The following is an 18745-nucleotide window of genomic DNA, read 5'->3' as shown; positions in this document are numbered from 1 at the left end:
GATTACTAATAAATACTTAAGATTATCACTGATTACAAAAGTAATCTCTGCTTTCTTGCACACATCTTACTGGAAACCCCTTGCGCAAACGCGATTTGATGATATGCATACTTTTGTTTAATATAGACTGAAGCGCTAGAGTTTTAAACAAGTAACTAACATTTGCACACTTCATTCTCGGGCCCACAACATATCTTGCCCCGGATGATAGTGTGTTCAAGAGGTGGTCGCACCAGCTGTAACCAAGGTGGTACATGTATTAGTTTCAGCTTTGTACAAAATGTGTAGGAAGAAAGCTGCGATTGTCACCAATAGCGACCTATCGGGGCCTGGTTTTGATTACAGACAAGTCTCTTATAACCGGGTGGTTACTAAAATTTTGAAATTTATTTCTCAAGCTGTCAAATAATACAAAGATATGTGAAGAAGATCTGATATACTAAAATTAAAGATGCATTGTCCATTGTTGAAAATAATTAGTGCACATTTGGAAACGTTCCGTAATCGGCTGTTCGGCGAAGGTTCCGTTTGATGTCGGAACAGGAGCGTTGTACGGCCGTCATGTCAACTTTGCGAATGCAACTCTTGACAGTACTAATGAACTGTTTGCATTTCGTGGCTCTCCAGTTAGTTACACCAAGGAGCTCAAAATTCTGAAGAAAGCTTCGATTGGACGACACTGAGACAGATTTGCCGGGCTGCGGTTTTTTGCAACCGAATTACGACTGAAATTAGTCATAATTCGGTTACCACAACTACTTTGTAACAACCGTGCTAGTAGGGGGGATCGAATGGGTATTCAGGTACGATTTTGTTTTTGTTTTTTTTTTTGACGTAATGCGATGAAGCTTCATTCGGCCAAAACATGTATTGTCCATTTGCATGATGTTTTTGTAGAAACAGGATCAAAATTTTCTTCAAATATTCCTTCTGATACACATCTTAATTGATAGTTAAACCAAAGGGCTTGAACCATTTCTAAGCCAAAATTACCTTTCTCGGAAAAGGCCATGTACAGCATCACTTTTTGTTCAAACTTATATTAAAACTTGTATTTTATGTTCGGAAAGTTATCCATGGAATGGAATTGATCATTTCTGGGAATGTGCGTCTTCGAAAGAAAGATGTAACTTTCGTCATCCAAAACAAAGCACTTTCCGGAATAACTTTTTAACTACCAGCGGCATTGGGATTTCAGGACCGAAATCTGTTCCTCGGTGTATTTCGGCGCTCTTGTCTTCTTTTAGCACTCTATTCCGACTGTTTTCAATATTTCACATGTATTTTTTAGGTGTTCTGGTGGGAAGCTGTACTTTTTTGCGACATTTCGTAGGCTCACGGAATCCTTGTTGTTGAAGGCACGAGAAAGAGAATGAAATCCTTCTGTGTCCATAATTTTAACTGGTCTTCCACTACCTTGCTTGCGGGTAGTTGTTGGGGATCTTAGGATATGGTAAATAGTCGAAGCTACAGCATTTTCGCTTTTAAAGTGTTGTACCGTATACTTTTTGCCTTTTTGCACAAAGAATTCGTGGAAGTGTACAACGCGCTCCCGAAATGCTTCTTGTTTTGACGCCATTTTCAGCAAAACTTGGCATACACATTCTTATTTCTCTCTGAGCTCGTTTGTTGTTGCGCAGGGGGGCATAGAAAAAATTCCAAAATTTTAGTTGCCACCCGTTATATATAAATTGTTAGCTCTAAAAAAGGAACTCTTATGGATTCTCTATTATAGTATACTAATGCGTTCGATAATTTAAAAAAGCAAGATGTCGGTGCTACATTCCGGTTTGTTCAGAAACTTGACTTTTTGCTTTTATTTGACAGACGTCATAGCCAGAACAGGACAATTGCAGAATAAACACGGGACACGCGCTTTTTATTGGTTCTTGCATTCCGCAGTTTGTTCTGCATCTGTCTACATCTAGAAGTGAATGAGAACGGAGGACACGCTTGCGGATGTTCACATCCAAAAGACTGAGAATTTGAGGGTGGTCAATGTAGGATGTAGGTAGGATGCTGATGAAACACGTCTTGGTGACAGCTCTCCTAATTCTGATTGAGCCTAGGGGAATTAGCGTAAGTGAGGAATCAAGAAACACATCAAGATTTTACACGGTGTTTTCACCTTTCAAAGATGTCCCATCAAGAACGTAGTCGTGGAGCATTCATATGACTCGATTGGCACCAAGTTGCGAAGACCGCTAGTTGAAGTTGAAGGGAGGGAAAGGATCACTTGGCGTGTTGATGACGCAGTACAGCCACAGATCGTCGGCGTAAGATGTTTTAAATAATACAAAATATTGTTTGCATCATTCATGCAAGTAAATAAACGGACCAAGATGGCTACCTAGCAGAACTCCGGATTTGTATTTGTATTTGAATATTGGCTATGAGCCCGTTATCCTTTCTTAAGACTAATTTACAAACAATTATTGGACAAATTCTGCATATAGAAACAAGCTATATTAAATAAAAATAGAATTACTAAAGCAGTTGTCCTCTGTAGTATAACCTAAGCCTATGTTTAGTGCTATTTGCGCTCATGTCAGTGGTTATAATATGATGAAGCTATTAATATTAATATTAATATTTTTTGAAACGATGGTTCTACAATTGATGAAGGGACGATAGGGGAAAGAAATGAAATTTTTTTTTTGTTGAAGGAGGGGAAGAGCGGAAAGGAAGGGGGGGGGGGGTTTGGAAGCTATGCTTGACAAGTAGTCATTTTGACTCCTACCTTTTGTCCAAAGCTGGGAGGTGCATGGGTCGAACCAAGCTATAATCTGAGATTATAACCGGATTTGAACCCATAACACCCGCCAGGGCATGTGGATCGCTAAAACTAAACTTTGAGATCTAAGCTATCAGTCAGGAGCAAGAAAATTGACTGGCAGGCTTGTTGGGCAATCATTCAGCACGGCAATTCATGAATGAATTGTTTTGAAGAGTAGGAAATTGACAAACACATACACTGTCAGCAGCTCAGTAGTCATGTCCATGGGCTGACAGATAAAAGAATACTACCAGGGGTAAAACTGTATGCGCTAAATGCATTTTATATTTGCCTTTATGCAGGGCTGTCAATTTTTTTGAGCACTAGAAAGGGGCTTACCCGTTCCATTGTCGAAGGATTTCTAACAGTTGCGAAAGCGACTTTTACCTGGCAAGACGTTTCGACCGAGGAGCATACGCCAACGCACAAAGCAGACGATGTATTTTACTAATCAGACTGGGTTTCTTCTACGGGCTTGAGACTGTTATTTTGTATATGGAAACTATAAGTTAAATCAAAAGCTTGGGTATATACGTAACGTTTCTAAGGCCTGACCGTCGTTTATCGACACACTTCGCAGCCATTTATTGAAGTACAAGACGATTACAGAGAGAGTGCAACGATTCTACTTACTTTAAGCAGCATCTCAGCCGAGATTCGTACATATACGTTGATACATGTGCACTTGCCATATTTGAACGGAAGGTGTTACGGACTATTTTTAGCGGAGTTCAAACGAAAAGCGGGGAGCAGTGTAAGCGTATGAACCAGGAGCTGAAGGCACTACTTGGAGGGATTCCTACCTGGCCGAAGTCGGGAGACTACAGCGGGCCGTCCACAGCGTAAGGCTGCGGGACGACTATGTAACAAAATCTATTCTTTTCGAGGACCACTTTGGCCCACCGTGCTAGATGGTTCGACCAGGTTAAAGCTGACCTGCGAATATCGAGAAGGTCACCTTGTGACAAATCCTCGATAAATTCCGGGAATTCAGCTTGCAAATTTTGTTTAAAGACTTTGAGGTGGCGTACGATTCAGTTAACCGAAATGAGCTGAGGTGGACGTGCTACCCTTGATGGTTCAAAATCAAGCGTCAGAATGATGGGGGAGACGTCGGACTCGTTGTGACGTTAGATGGTTTAAAGCAGTGTTGCGAAGCCCACACTCGTGTGGTCCAATTTTCTCACACACGCGTACTCGTTCTCACGAACACGCCGGCATAAGCATTCTTTTTGGAGTCTCGCTCTTATTTATTTATCAACTGCGACGAGTTTTTGGGAGTGTGTATTTGGCTAATAGCCACGGTCGTCGCTCCCACTCGTCATTGCAGCCCGAACAGCTGATACCGATTACTCGCGAGGACTCGCACTCTCGCCCATATTTGAAATCGGGTGTAAGATGAAAAATAAAAGAAAAAGTTCTGCAAAATCTGTATCCCAGTGCGCCGCTAGCCCTCATGGGTAGCTGGTTGCTCATGAGTTGTGTGTCTTGCGAGTGTGTTAAGCAGAAAGACGCTACGAGCCTGTGCGACTGTGTCGGTAGCAGAATGTCTGCACACAGCAACGGCGGCTCTCTGTCGTACACTTGCATCAGTGGCGTGACCGTTGGATGCTTCTCATACTCGCTCACGCAAGAGTAGATATCGCTTGCTTCTCGCTCTTTTTGCAGCATTGGTTTAAAGCAAGGCGACGGGCTATCGAATTTATTATTCAACTTTACATTGGAAGGTGCTATTCGAAGGGCGAGTGTACAGAGAAGTGGTACCATAATCACGAAATCTCACACGCTCCTAGAGTTCGTGAATGACATCGATATCATTGGTGTATTCTGTAAAGCTGTGGAAGTTGCATCTTAAGGACGAAGGTGCGAGGATAGGGCTTATCATAAACTCTACAAAAACGATGTGTATAAAATCACAGTTAGCATTTGTTGTTAGGATAAGAACTCATTTGTTTACATCATAGTGTCGCAAATCGATACTGCACGCTTGCTTCAAAACGCCCAAACTACACGCTAGTGGGTTGACTGCGTGTTAAGTGATCCCCGATCCACGATGTGTAATGTCTGAAAATGTTTGGGGAACGTTTGACTATCGACAGGAAACCGTGAAGTGGCTAAAAGGCCAAGGTTACTCTGAATCTCAGCTCATTCGAAAGTAATGGCCTTTCCAAACGGAACACAAAGTTGTCATCGAGAGACGCGATGAAAATGGCGGAAGTTTCACAATCCTACACCCAGAAAGATGGTTTGAGAAGTTTCAAAGCGCAAATTTTAATTGATCGTACTTAAAAGCAAAAGCGCCATCATACTGATTATCTACTGAATTAATGGAGATGCTTTGCAAACGCGATTTCCAAGTTTGTACGAATTGTGCACTCTCCTTAAAATCAGCAAAAGCCTCAAACTAAAAAGCACGACGTTCGGTGAAATTTCTATGCAAACACTTAATACCACCACATTAGCATGATTCATTGCTTCCGCCGCGCGGACCGTAGGCAGCGGCAGGGGTTCAAGCGAAAAAACATGACCATCACAACAGGCCAAAGTCGACAACAAGAAGCGAAGCGAAAAACAAAAAAAAAATCCGCACGCCTTGCCATATCCCCGAAAATGTATAACAAACTGCCCGTGGGTAGGGTAAGGGATCTAGTTTTCGACCCTGTGCTATTTTTCGCACCACTACTGAAACATTCATCAAATAGATTCCTAAGAAAAGGTAGAGAAAAGCTATTATTTGGGATATTGTCAAGGTTGTTATTTTGCTAGAAATTTTGCAATAACCCACCAAAATTTGCGTCTGTACGTCTTAATAATTAAGTTTTTTAAATTGGGACTGGAGTTCGAGTGTTTTCTTTTCGTCTAATGAAAACAGATACGGAATCAAAATTTCCATAAATTGTGTATATTAGGAACTGAATTCATGCAATATGTTTATTATAAAAAGAAAAGGCAATATTTCTGTCAAATTTTGTTTTGTTGCAGTGTGTATTTGTTTTTTATGATGTAATTAGAGACGTTTAAAAGAGTACGAAAATTGGAACATGAAACTGTTTGTGTTCTAGATTTCGACCGGTCGAAATAGCTTGCTGTATGCTTTCAAATCCGCTTGTTTCATTGTTCGACCCATAGTTCAAAAGCCATGAAAGTGGAAAGCAGCCAGACCCGAAAGTAATTGTATGATTTCAGGCGTTTTCCGGGATTGCATTTCAAACATTTTCCATCTATTCATTCAAAGGAGAAGGGTAATCGAAATAGTCTCCAAAAAAGTTTTACGGTTTAGTTTTTAAAAAAATAATATTAATGTTATATTACAGAAATGTTGCAGTTATTTTTTTGCAATAAATTCATCAATTTAAACGACCCTCGACTTTGAAAATACATTATTTAGTACTTGGGTCGAATATTAGAACACGCAAAGGTCGAAAACTAAAACAAAGGGTCGAAAATTAGCTCAATGGGATATTGAATTGAAACAAGAAAATGAGTGAAAAATATACATCGTACACTTATTTCCTTTTAAATGTTAATTGAATATACATCCTTTTCTACTATTCTATCATATTTTCGAAAAAACAGCGCTATTTGGACGATATATTGCAATTTGTTAGCCATGCATTGGTTTCATAGGTCGAATTATAGTGCCCTTACCCTATATGTACGTCTCAAAACAAGCTGACTTTGACTGACCTCTAAATTTGAATGAGGTATAATTACACCGCAAAAAAAACGAACGAAGAAAAACAGACGTTGCAGTTGAAGCAGACAAGAATTTGAAGCGGTATGAGGTAATCGCACATGCAAGGCGCAAACATACATACATCAGGCCAAAGAAGAAGCAAATAAACATTCGATGCCTCCGTCTAGCAGCGCGCCGCAGTTTGGGGCCTTCCCCACACACCCCGAAGGACGCACCAACGAACGGACCGCAACCACACACAATGCATGAAAAATTGTGTGCTTCCTTCCATGCCGAGCCGAAAGGCAAGTTGCTTTCGCAAAGTCTAACAAAAATTTTTTCGGCAACCATCATCATCATCATTGATTGCTGTGCTGTTTGTTGCTGACGATGATCGCCCGATTGGCGACAATTGCGAGGGACCGAATTTTCCACACTCCTTTTTGGTTGCTTTTTCTGCCCTTTGTTCAGTCAGGATGGAGAAGGAAATGGAGAGATGAAAAAAGAAATATTCGGAAATTTAACTGAGTCTGTAGTCTGTACCAAAAGAGAGAAAAACGGAGTAAATCATTTTAAATTGAACAAATCACAGCCACAGACTCAATGTTGTTAAATGAAAAGGGTCTCTTTTGAAAGGATTTAGGTATTTTACCACCATGAAGGTAAGTGTTTTAAAAAATAGGATTTCGTTGAAGAACGCATATTCATTACAGGATGCATTGCAGTCTTGCGTATTAGAATTCGTTCTGCTGTAAAATATATAAATATTCATTTAAAAAGAAACATTAGAGCATATGTGTGATGAATTATACGCAAAAGACATTTCTTCATATTTATTGTCACTAGTTGTAAAGCTATTCTAGGAATATTGTTGAAAATATGTAGGTACTAAGTCTCCAACATACTTTTTTTTCACAGTATCAGTTTGATCAAATGATTATTTTAATTTCATAATAACTTCCAAACGATGTAATTTTTGCGTACCATGTCTGCTCTTATTACGAGTGCGATTTTTTCTTAAACAAAAATAACAAATTATAAAGGAAAAACAGCCACACAGATGGTTACAATTAACCATTTTCCGGCTGAATTCAATTTAGTCAACAGTTTTATTTTTTCCTTTCGCGCATTTAACTCTATTTAAATGAGCCTCGAGGAGTCCTTTCGTGCCCACTCTAGCTAATGCCACTCATTTTAAAGCAGAACCTGTCTAGCAGCAAACTGCATAGCACATATATAACATGCAGTCTAGCCCCACCCCACGGCGCAAAGACTGGCAAAACATAGTCGCAATTGCAGTTACCTCTTTCCAGCAGGATTTTCCCATTCTACGGCGAGAGGGAGGAGCAGTTGATGGTTGCACATAGCTAGATAGATGCAATTGCAACGCAAACGCAGTGTGTACTGCATTCTTTTTTTACTGTTTTGCAAGCGCTTGTTTAGACACCCCACACCAAAAGGATTTCAATGCCGGTGCAATTGCAAACTGATGCAGTTTTCGTCCACTTCACTGTTGTGCTAAACGTGAAAAGCAGTTGACCAAATTTGATTGAGATAGGCCGTAACGAGACACGGGTCGAGAAGAAAAAAATCCCAAACCACACCTGGCCTTTTTCCACAACGACAAACGCGACGAGGCTTACTCTCATTTTTATGCAGAGAGATAGGTCACGGAATGGAACGGAACGGAACGATGGTTGTGTGGAAACGACATCATCGGCGCAGCCGGTAACAGCGATTCGACGTATGCTAGGCCTCTTCTCCTGGTTGGTAGCAGCATTCGAGATTATATCCCTAATGAAACCATCATCATCATCAGTGAACCAACCAACACCATCATCAAACCAACGAAAAATTGCAAGAACGGATGGGATGACTGATTAAAATGTAATATACCAGCGATGTAGGTACGCGCCAGTTTTATCCTCGTCCTCGTCATCTTGCTGGAAATATCATCCTAACCGAGCGCAAGAGACGCCTCGAACCATTTTGGTTTGGTTGTAGTTGTGAACGTTGGTGCGCACGAAAGGAAGCGTCCGTGAATGGTGATATGTTTTTACTAAATTAACTCCTGATATTTGCGATTGTTAGCCTAAAATTCAAGCATTACGCAAGTTGTCTCTGCCTATTTGCCTATTTTTCCTTCTAATTCTTAGCAACTTTAATTCTGCTTCTTCTTTCTAAGGAAATCATAACATTTTGTTATCAAATTTCAAACCAACTACAATAATATGGAACCTGGAATAAAATTAAACCAAAAATAAGTTAAACTTTTATTAGTGGGAAAATCAATCAGAAATGAATTTTAAAAAAGCCGAAACAATAAACTGAATATAAAAAGTGGGATTCTAGCTAAAAACACAATTATAAGTTAAAATTCACACTGTAACAATTATGGGTCAATTTGGTACATGGTCACTCAGAGCTGGTGTGCCTAGAACGATGAAAGAACGTGCGGTTTGAGATTATTCTGAATTCTTTTTCTACAACTGCGTTCCAGATTTCAATCCGGGGCAATTATGGTCAGGTTTCTCCTATAACAATGATTGCGTCAGGCGTTCCACTGGGTAGCAATCTGGGACCACTGATCTTCCCTTTATATATAAAGTCGAGGAAGTAGACTGTTGTTTGCTGACGATTTTAAAATCTTTCTAGTAATCATATGCATTGAGGATTGCAGTGACCTTCACAATGTTTTAAATATTTTCAGTTCGTGGTATGCAAGAATTCTGCTAACGTTGAATATCGACAAATGTTCATCTGTTATCATCGTACAAGAAAAGCTGTATTGTTTGACTACGAAGTGCTAGGGACTAAACTCAGTAGAGTTGAACAAGTGAAAGATGTTGAAGTCGCTCTTGATGAAAAGCGGGCTCTACAGCCTCATATCTCTGAAAATATCGAGAAAGTATATCGCAACCTTGGCTTTATGTTCGAAATTGCTGGAGAACTTAATGATCTATTCTGCTTCAAAGCCCTCTACTGTTCCATCGCTCGGTGTACTGGAATTCACCAATATTGTATGGTGCCCGCAAGCAAACCTTTGTTGGATTAACAGTCTAGAGGCGTACAACGCAAGTTTGTTCGGAATGCTCTGCATCAGCTACCGTGGAATGATCCATAGAACTTACTTACCATATGAAGAATTAAGTTGCTGGGAATAGAAATATCGGCCAAAAGTAGACCTATGTCACAAGCAATTTTTATTTGTAATCTGCCTAATGCCCAAATTGATGCACCGGATTTACCCTACGCAGATTGGACCGTACGCACTATCAAGAATACTGCGAGCTAGGACAATATTACAGGAGTAATTTAATTTAACGCAATATGCCGCCAACTCCCTCCTATCGCCAAAGATTCGGCAATTCAAACGATACGCTGATACAAATCCCTGTTATTAGCTGAATGCCATTGTTTTCTTTATTATTGAAGCTTCAAATTCATTCGAATAAATCATATTTAAGTATTTTTCTAATATCGTGCAAGTAAATTTAAAAACTTCCTTTGTGGTTAAACAAAAGCTGAGACCGGGGTTTTTAAGTTTTTGGGAGAGCTGGACCGTTGAAGATAGTATCCGATGTATTTCTCTGTTGTTTTTCGATTTTTTCGTGGAACCTATTGCTTCCTAAGAAAGCATTTTCAATAACCAGTATAATCAATCATTTCGACAGTCGGTTTAACGCTTATCGACAGACATAATTGTGAAAAATTAATTACTTGTACTAGAGTAAAGCAAAGAAGCAAAGGATATAAGTACTACACTCCGTTTTCCAAACTTGACGGTCTGATTTTTTTTACTACAGATTTTACAGCTTGCTGTAAGAGCACAGGACCATTGCGGGGCCAGTGCTACAAACCTAATGACTCTTACAGACCCTTCCAGTCGACATTCCAACATGCGACAACTGGCTCGTTAGAGCAGTGTCATACTTTGAGGCCAGATAGGAGAGTTGCATAAGAGTACGGGAGCAATAATCTAACAAGAAGAAATTCAAGAAATGCACTATACCCAACCAGCACACTTTTGGCACTTTGAGTCGAACAAACTTATTTACGACTGAAATTGGTACTAAATCAATTGCCAAAACTGCTTTATAACAACTGTGCTAGTAGGGTAGTGATTCGTTTTAATCACGCAGAACAAAGGGGCCCTTTTAGGAAAAATATAATCTGTAAATAAGTTTTTCGACCTTTGTTAAAGAAGAGCTCAGGAGCTTTGTCTCATTTTTTTAAATAAATCAGCAACAGTCTATTATGAAAAGTAAAACTTTTCGGAAAAGATTCTTTATTACTTCGAAAAGTTCCGGACGAAAATTTTTAGCTCAGTCAAATGGCAAAGCATTAGCCAAAGGAAGCCAATGGAAACGAAACACGCAAACAAACTTTTTTAAATACCAATTTAGGGGTCAATTCCGGTGTAGTGGTTAGCCGAGGATTTGACTTCAAATCCCAATCCCGCAAAAGTCACGACTGACCTAAGTTGTTATATTGATAGTAAAAAATACTAATTTGTACGTCGTCTTTGCAGCATAATGATGACATTTATTTTTCTTATAATCGACAAATAAAATCCTGATACAAATTTAAGCAAGTTTTAATCCAGAAGCCAGTCCAGCAGCTATTTACTTATTGAATTGCTGTAGGTTTATTCGTCTTAAATGCGTAGCAGTTAAGATTTGAAATTTCATAACTCTTGTTGTCTTTTTTATCCTTTTATGCTCAAATGACAAATAGTTAATTCCTTCTTATTGATTTTGATATCTAATCAAAGATATTTTAATGAGCTATTCACAATGCTGGTCCCAGCTAGCATTTTCACTTTCATATGTACATAAAAGATAAAAATCAGGATTACGTGCAGATATACATCAGGATCAGGATTACGTGCAGATATACGCGTAGTGTTGCAGATATACATGTTAATAAATCGTAGTTGACGTTCAAAATTGGCATATCTGTACTATTTTGGAAGCGATGTACGTGATTAGCAATAATTATAAGCGTTACGACTATGCATATAAACATTTATATACGATAATATCCGATTAAGCACGACTCGCTTCGTAATTGCTATACAATTTTGCGCTGAAAATCGTATAAATATCAGTTATTATCATTACATATGATAGAAAACCAACTTAGACCCACTTTATCAAGCTTTAGTTACGATTTCGAATTTGTTAAGAAATATTTACGATAATTTTCGTACATTGATATACGAGTTGGTGCTAGCTGAGGTTTAACTAGCCAGTCGTCGTATGTTCGTATGGCTAGGCGGTGCTGCCAGATAGAGTCAGTAGGATTATTGCACTAGCCCCGTAGTTGTCCTGTACACTGAAGTCGCTCTTTACGCGGTTTGTTTTTTACGCGAATTTTGGATTTTATGCGGTTTTTTACGCGATTTTCGGAATTTACGCGGATATGCTTAAAACGTCTATTTTTTCGCGTGGTGTTGAAATCCACAGTTTTTTTACGCGAATTTTTTTTACGCGGTTTTGATTTACGTGGGACGTATCCTTCGCGTAAAATGCGACTTGAGTGTACTCTGATAGCCGGCTGCGAAGTCTGTCGATAAAGAAGGGTCAAGTCTTAGAAAGGACGTTTAAGCCTCAGATTTTGCTTTTTTCAAGGTGGACATTGAACTGAAGCTAAATTTTTTAGGACTACCACAAAAACATTGAAAATATTCGTTTTTTGAATGTAAGTATGTGCCATGATTGTAGACTAAAAAATTTCCATCCCTCTATTCCATTTCGCGGTTTCCCAAAAGAGAATAAACTTTGGGGAAACCGAGAAACTTTTACATCCTGTATTAAAAAGTCTGAAATTTACAATTAATTAATTTTTGAGTTAGTTTTTTGAAGATATAAATTTACTACTTAAAATTTGAGCTGTGATTCGAGCTACTTTCAATTTTTGGGAAAATTTAATAGCCGTGCGCATACCATGACTCAACTAATACATACAATGTTTTTTTATTAATTGCACTGTTTGCAAGGAGTATTGCTTCGGACTCTGAAGCTGAGATTGCGGCTGCGGATGTGCCAGCCAGTCTAGTTGACTTGACTGTTTCCGAAATAACCACTGATATGATATTGGCCGCCGCTAAGAAACTAAAACGCTCCTACTAGGCAGGTCCCGATGGAATCCCTGCTGTCATTTTTAGTAAATGTGCTGATCTGCTAGCAGACTCGCTATGTTAAATTTTCAATAAGTCCTTTGCACAAGGGAAATTTCCCGAAATATTGCTTGAGTTTACATCGTCGTGTATCTCATAAATGGAACTGAAAGCTCAGATTGTTGTCATTTACACCGACCTAAAAGCCGTTTTCGACCGTATTGATCATGGGATTCTTTTGCGCAAAATTTCGCGACTTGGAGCTTGTTGTCGATTCGTTAAATGGTTGCGCTCGTACCTACGTGGTAGAGTCTTACGCGTTAAGCTTGGTACTTGTATATTTTTGCAATTTACAAATAATTCTGGAGTACCACAAGGAAGCAACATGGAGCCATTATTATTCATGCTGTTTTTAACGACGTCACTCTGTTATTAGCATCTGACTGCAAGTTAGTATATGCTGATGATTTAAAATTGTACCTGACAGTTCGAACTGTTGAAGATTGCCGCCGTTTCCAAACTTTGCTCTATAGTTTTGTAGGCTGGTGCCGGAAAAAATCATTTTCTGTAGCAAGATATTCCATTATATGAGCGTTGTAAACCTTGATACAGATAATTAATTGTTTCGTTTATTTTATGCCACTACACATGTAATTTGATGAATGCTCTTTATAGCATTATTTCTCAGCTTTCCGATGGTGGTCTTAAAATTAAAATGAATTGGGAGGATCATGATGAAAACAGCGATTTATTAATAAAATCCAACATGGCGGCTAAATCCAAGATGGCCCTTATAAACCCTATCTCTCCTCTTTACAAAACCGTGTCGTTTGTAGTTTGTTTTACAGCAAAATTTGAAAATATCACAATAATCATATAAAAATTGCGAACCTTGCTACAAATAACTAGGGTTTATTTCTAATTCCCGTCGTAGTAAGTAAAGCCATTCTAATTTTCATCAATTATTGGCTGGATATAATGAATACTCCAAAAGTTCTTGTGCTGATTTAAATAAAATACACTTACCTTCCGATCCGTGAACTTTGAAATCACTAAAAAGCGATTATTAAAGCATATTATTGAAATTACGCAACTGATTTTATTTCTTAAATTCATCGTACCGTTTTAAATTCCATCCATCAAAATTTTTCTACTATGTTTACGAAGCTAACGCGCATGTATCTGTGTAGGACAGCATGACAAACGTTATTCTGCAAAATTTCTGCAGGTCAGGCAAGTTTTCCTGGCTGTAGAATAACGATGCCTTGCGTGAGATATTTTCTTTTATGAATGACGAAAATTAAAACGATTAGTCGACATTTTCTTCTTCGTCGCACGAAAAAACGTAGGAAATTTGGCTGGTAGAACTTCTTTAATGATAAAAAGCATTTAAATAGATCTCAGCTCACTTTGATTGATAGCGTATGATAGACAACAAACTAAAATATTAGTCAATTACTAGTTTTGCATTGTGTGTGATAAAAATGCTGATATTTTTAATAATTTGTGTTGGATAGGACGGGAATAGGCAATTACGACGAAGCAGAAACATACCCTAGTTGTTTTATTCAGTTAATGCCATTGCACACCTAATTTTATGAATGTTTCTTATAGCATTTTTTCTCAGCTTTCCAATCGTGATCTTAAAATAAAAATCGGTTGGGGGCTCATGGTGAAAACGACCATTTTTTGATTAAATCCAATATGGCGACCAAATCCAAGATGGCCACCAAGATTTTTTTACTCCATTTAAAAATCCTGTTCTTCTTCTTTACAGAACCGGGCCATTTGTTGTTTCATGTTGTTTCATGGCAAATTTATGAAATATCACATGATATAGATCTCAAGGTTTGCTCAAAATTCAACTTTTTTTAAACTGTTAGGTCCCTTAAGCGCAAAAGCGCAATTAAGCGCAAAAGTTTCAATATTTGAAGACCCCGTGTCAGTAGTGGCCCCGTTTCAGCGAGAATGACTCATTTACTAAATTTGATGGGAAACAAATTACAAACGACACGGTTTTGTAAAGTGAAACGATAGGAATTTCAAGTGAAGTGAAAAATAAAATTGGCGGTCATCTTGGATTTAGCCGCCATATTGAATTTGATTAGAAAATGCCCTTTTTCGCCAAAAACGCACCAACCGATTGTAATTTAAAACCCATCTATGGAAAGCTGGGAAAAAATGCGATCAGAGGCATTAATTTTGATGTGCAGTTGAATGATTCCCATTGAACAATTAATTTTCTGTAAATTGCAATGATGGCTATAGTGCAGATCATTGATTCTTTCATTTAATTAATATCAATACACATCATGATGAAAAAGCAATTTTTCGATAAAATCAAACATAGCGACCAAAGCCAACATGGCCGCCGAAAAAAAATTTCAGTTAATTAAAAAGGCCAACTCTTTCTCTTTACAAAACCGTATCGATTGTTTCTTCTAGCAGTTTTGCTCCGCTTTCCAATGGTGAGCTTGGAATCCAAATCGGTTGGTGGGTTCATGACGAAAAAGTAGACCATAGTGCACTATGGTCAAAAAGTTTAGGTGTGTACATTATTTTGTCACCAAACCAATGCAATTGGAGCTGCTTAAATTCGAACTTCCTTCCGTTGGCAATCAACGATTAGACAAGAAACCGTAACCATATTACCTTTGAAAAAGGCCGAAACGTCGGGCAGTATAAAAAAGCCGTTTTCAATATAAAACTGACTGGAAAGCCGAAAATCCGCAATACAATAGAAGCTAATATTAATTTGAATATATTTTTCATTTGTCATGTTATAGAAATATGAATACAGCGAAACATAGTTGTCATTAGCAAAGTTTGTTATTAAGTTGCTGAATGTTTTATTCATTCAACTGTAAGTTACTAGTTGATTCCACTTAGTAGTTGAAAAGTCGTCTGCATTTATAATCAAGCATTTCGCGTGTCATTTCAATTGTTGTATTCGCAGAATACAATGACGTGGTTCTATGCCAAAAAGTTCTGTTGTTTTGTCTTGTTCCTTGTCAGTTCCTTGGTGATACCCTACAATAACATTCCATTCAGTTGCATAGCTGATAAAAAAATCATTTAGCTTTCCTGTTATTACCATTTATTTTTTGTTTGCAGTGTCCAAGATATTAATCACAGATTTAAGCTTCATTCAACTAATGACATAATGTCATTACTCATGTTCAATTTTGCAATGTCACAATTCCTGGAAGGACCCCAGAAGTCAGTTCCTAACCCGCACGCCGCATTTCCAGATGGCGTTGGCGAGTTGGCGCATTCGAACTTTCCCAATTCGGACATTTTGTGTGCGTGAGGGCTGCCTAACTAGTAAGCAAATATCGATTCACTCTTCTTCCCTGCGTATTCGCAGTAGTCTTCTGCTCTTCCGGGCGAACAATATTCAAGGTTAACCGAAGGGGCACCTCCCGAACCGACCCCATCCGCTGCCCGCTCCGTTCGTTGGTACCCTGCACAAAACCGTTACTTCGTTCCCGCATTTCCTCCTGCGAGATGAGTGAAGGTTGCACAAATGGCGTGTTTCTTTGCCGAACCAGATAATATTTTCGCCTAACATTGACACAATTTTGATAAAGCTAACACAAATTTTGGTACATTTCAAGCTTGCAGCGCTCGAAAAAAAAATCACTCACCTTCAACTCAAACGCTGTATACCATGCTCGGCCGCGATGAGTATGTGTGCACTAAAATTGCACCGCAAAACGTTGTCTGTCTCCTTGAAAAACGTTTAAACACCAAGAGCACCCGAAAAAAGAAGAACACACGGTCAGCGAAAAAAACGCAACCGACCGAAACTAACACTCACTTGCCCCGCTCACACCGAGCCGTGCCGTAGGGCGTTAGTAATAGATGATCGCGAAAATAAAGTTATTTTCAATGACTCTTCGCCTTGGCCTGTTCATTAGCTTTCACTGTTCGTAACCTCTTCTTATCGGCTAGACTTCACTTCTCCGTTCTCCCGTCACAATCAGCAATGATATTCACACACATGAAGGTTTTCGAAAATCCCACATTTCACAATATATGACGATGAGTGCGACAACGACAACAGGCCGGACCGAATAAATCAACCGACTTAGTGACACTCGCTGCTTACTCTCTATCTCTCTAGGGTATCAAAAGAAACATCACTATGTACGTTATTGACCTAGGCTTTTCTTATAAATTTTAGATTGCTTCGCGTTAAGCCGATTCAACTCACCCACTTCTGTATTCTTCCTCCTGCAGGGGTGGTTTTCCGTTAACAAACGAAGAGTGAGTCACCTCTCCGCAGCACTCTTGTTCTTGTAATTTATTCTGCCTGCTTGCTAGAGGCAAATTTTGCTATTGATCCGCACTCCGAAATTTCATCTGCAACCGCTCACTGTCGGATGAGGATTGCAATTCCTTTGGCTAGCAAAACTAAATTCACATCTCATCACCCCGACGAGCTACCGAACTGCCGTCGTCACGAGATCTACCTTCTATGCCCGGTGGATGTGCTCTGTCTACACTGCACTTTGTGTACTTGCTGCAATTGCTGCACAACCAACATGCTCCACCAGAAGAACCACCTAAGAAATGTATCTCTCTTTCTGTCACAGATGCCACTGGCTTCTGGCTACTGCTGCTGCTTTTGCTGCTGCTGCCGCTGCTGCTACGACGGCGACTTTCCACAATCGAAAACTATAAACCTCGAGTACACGAGTTCATTCGGTGCTTGTTGGTGTACAGAAAATGATAAATTTCCGCGCAACCGAATCCGCACAATACCGTCCGGTCCGCAGCTCTTTCTCTCGGTTTGCTCTGCTCCTCACCCGGGGTTGCAGGGTCCTCGAGAAAGATGGCGGCAGGGTGGTGTGTTGGTGCGAAAACGGGAAGGACCCTCAGCAGCAGCCAGCAACGGACGCAATATGCTCAGGGAGGAGGTTCAAATACAATCACAAGCCACGGGCCAATGCGATGAGACGGGGTTAACATACAGCGAACTGTATGCCAAGCAGCGAAACAACAATCCCCAAAAGTGTACATACACACCTCGGTTGGGGTGGCTGGTGGTAGCCGGAGGTGGTTGGGTTGGGCCAGCGGAAGAACGAGGAGAACGCGCTCGTTTGCCGTGCAGGAAATTTTCTAGGGCACGTGGAGGTACGGCACAACATTTCGACGCCGGTTCGTTCAAGTGGCACGTCGCGGTTGTAGGAACAGGTCGGCGGTGTGACGTCATGCCATGCGCGGAATGTTGACGCTCGAGCGTGTGTTGTCGACCGTACGTAGGGTGGGTGGGTGACAGGGGTACGGACAGTGTGTTGTAGCACGACACGACGGAGAAAATGTAATGAAAACCGAAGCGGACCGGCTCTGAACGGTGTTCGTCGTGTTGGTAATCCGACGAATGCACTGACTGGCGCTGCACGAAGCCGAAGCCGAAAGCTTTTGGGTGGGTTTAGTGGTGCGGTTTGTTTTTCCTGATATTTCATTGTCATGTTAGGTAGGAACATATTTGGAAATAAGAAAAATAACTTATATTGAAAAAAGCTCACAGGTTTCAGAGCTGCAATTTGCGACTTGGAAATGGAATATGGCACAGTCAAGTTTTGATTCATCTAAAAGCAATTATAGTTTTTCTGGATTCGCATATAAAATTGTATTTCACTCCAATATTAACAATGTTTGTTTGTCATTCTAACACCAATATAACCACATTCTAGCTTTACACCATTTCAAAAGAAAATTTTTTTAAAGTTTTTTAGAAATTTTTGTGAGAAAAATAGAATGCTTAATAAAAAGCACCCTAAAATAAAATAAGCAGCTTTAAAATTTTTCTGGAAGCAGTTTTCATGATTCATTTCGTGATACATTTAAAAATTATTTTTCAACATGCTTTCAGGTAATTATTTATACCTGAAATTTAAAACATAAAGTTCTTTTCTTTGTATTTATGCACAAATAAAATACTAATTAGATTCCATCATTTACGAAGTTGCTCACTAGAAAAAGAAAAGAATTGAAGTTCATTAGGCAATTGCAAATTATTTTTGAAGTTTTTGTCCCCCCGCCCTTCAAAAAATTTTTTCGATTTTGACTCTATTTTAGAACGTTTTTGTATGGAAAATAATAACGTATATATGAAAAGTAAGAATAGATTCGGTTTTCACGATTAAACTTCAAGTAAAAATTG

The 18745-nt window shown here is 39.3% G+C and overlaps 1 protein-coding gene across 1 annotated transcript in view; it reads right to left on the bottom strand.

Annotated features, from left to right (window-relative positions):
- The window catches only part of LOC128741306 (Krueppel homolog 1), a 40870-nt gene extending 23737 nt beyond the window's left edge, over positions 1-17133 (bottom strand). The window contains exons 1-2 of the mRNA XM_053837034.1: positions 16790-17133; positions 16221-16695 (exon numbers count right to left, since the gene is read on the bottom strand). The gene's annotated coding sequence lies outside the window, so the exon portion shown is untranslated. The remainder of the gene's footprint in view (positions 1-16220; positions 16696-16789) is intronic.
- Between the last annotated feature and the right edge of the window lie 1612 nt (positions 17134-18745).

This window comes from Sabethes cyaneus, chromosome 3, assembly GCF_943734655.1.
Source record: "Sabethes cyaneus chromosome 3, idSabCyanKW18_F2, whole genome shotgun sequence".
Taxonomy (NCBI): Eukaryota; Metazoa; Arthropoda; class Insecta; order Diptera; family Culicidae; genus Sabethes; species Sabethes cyaneus.
This window is presented reverse-complemented; position numbering and strand designations above follow the sequence as displayed.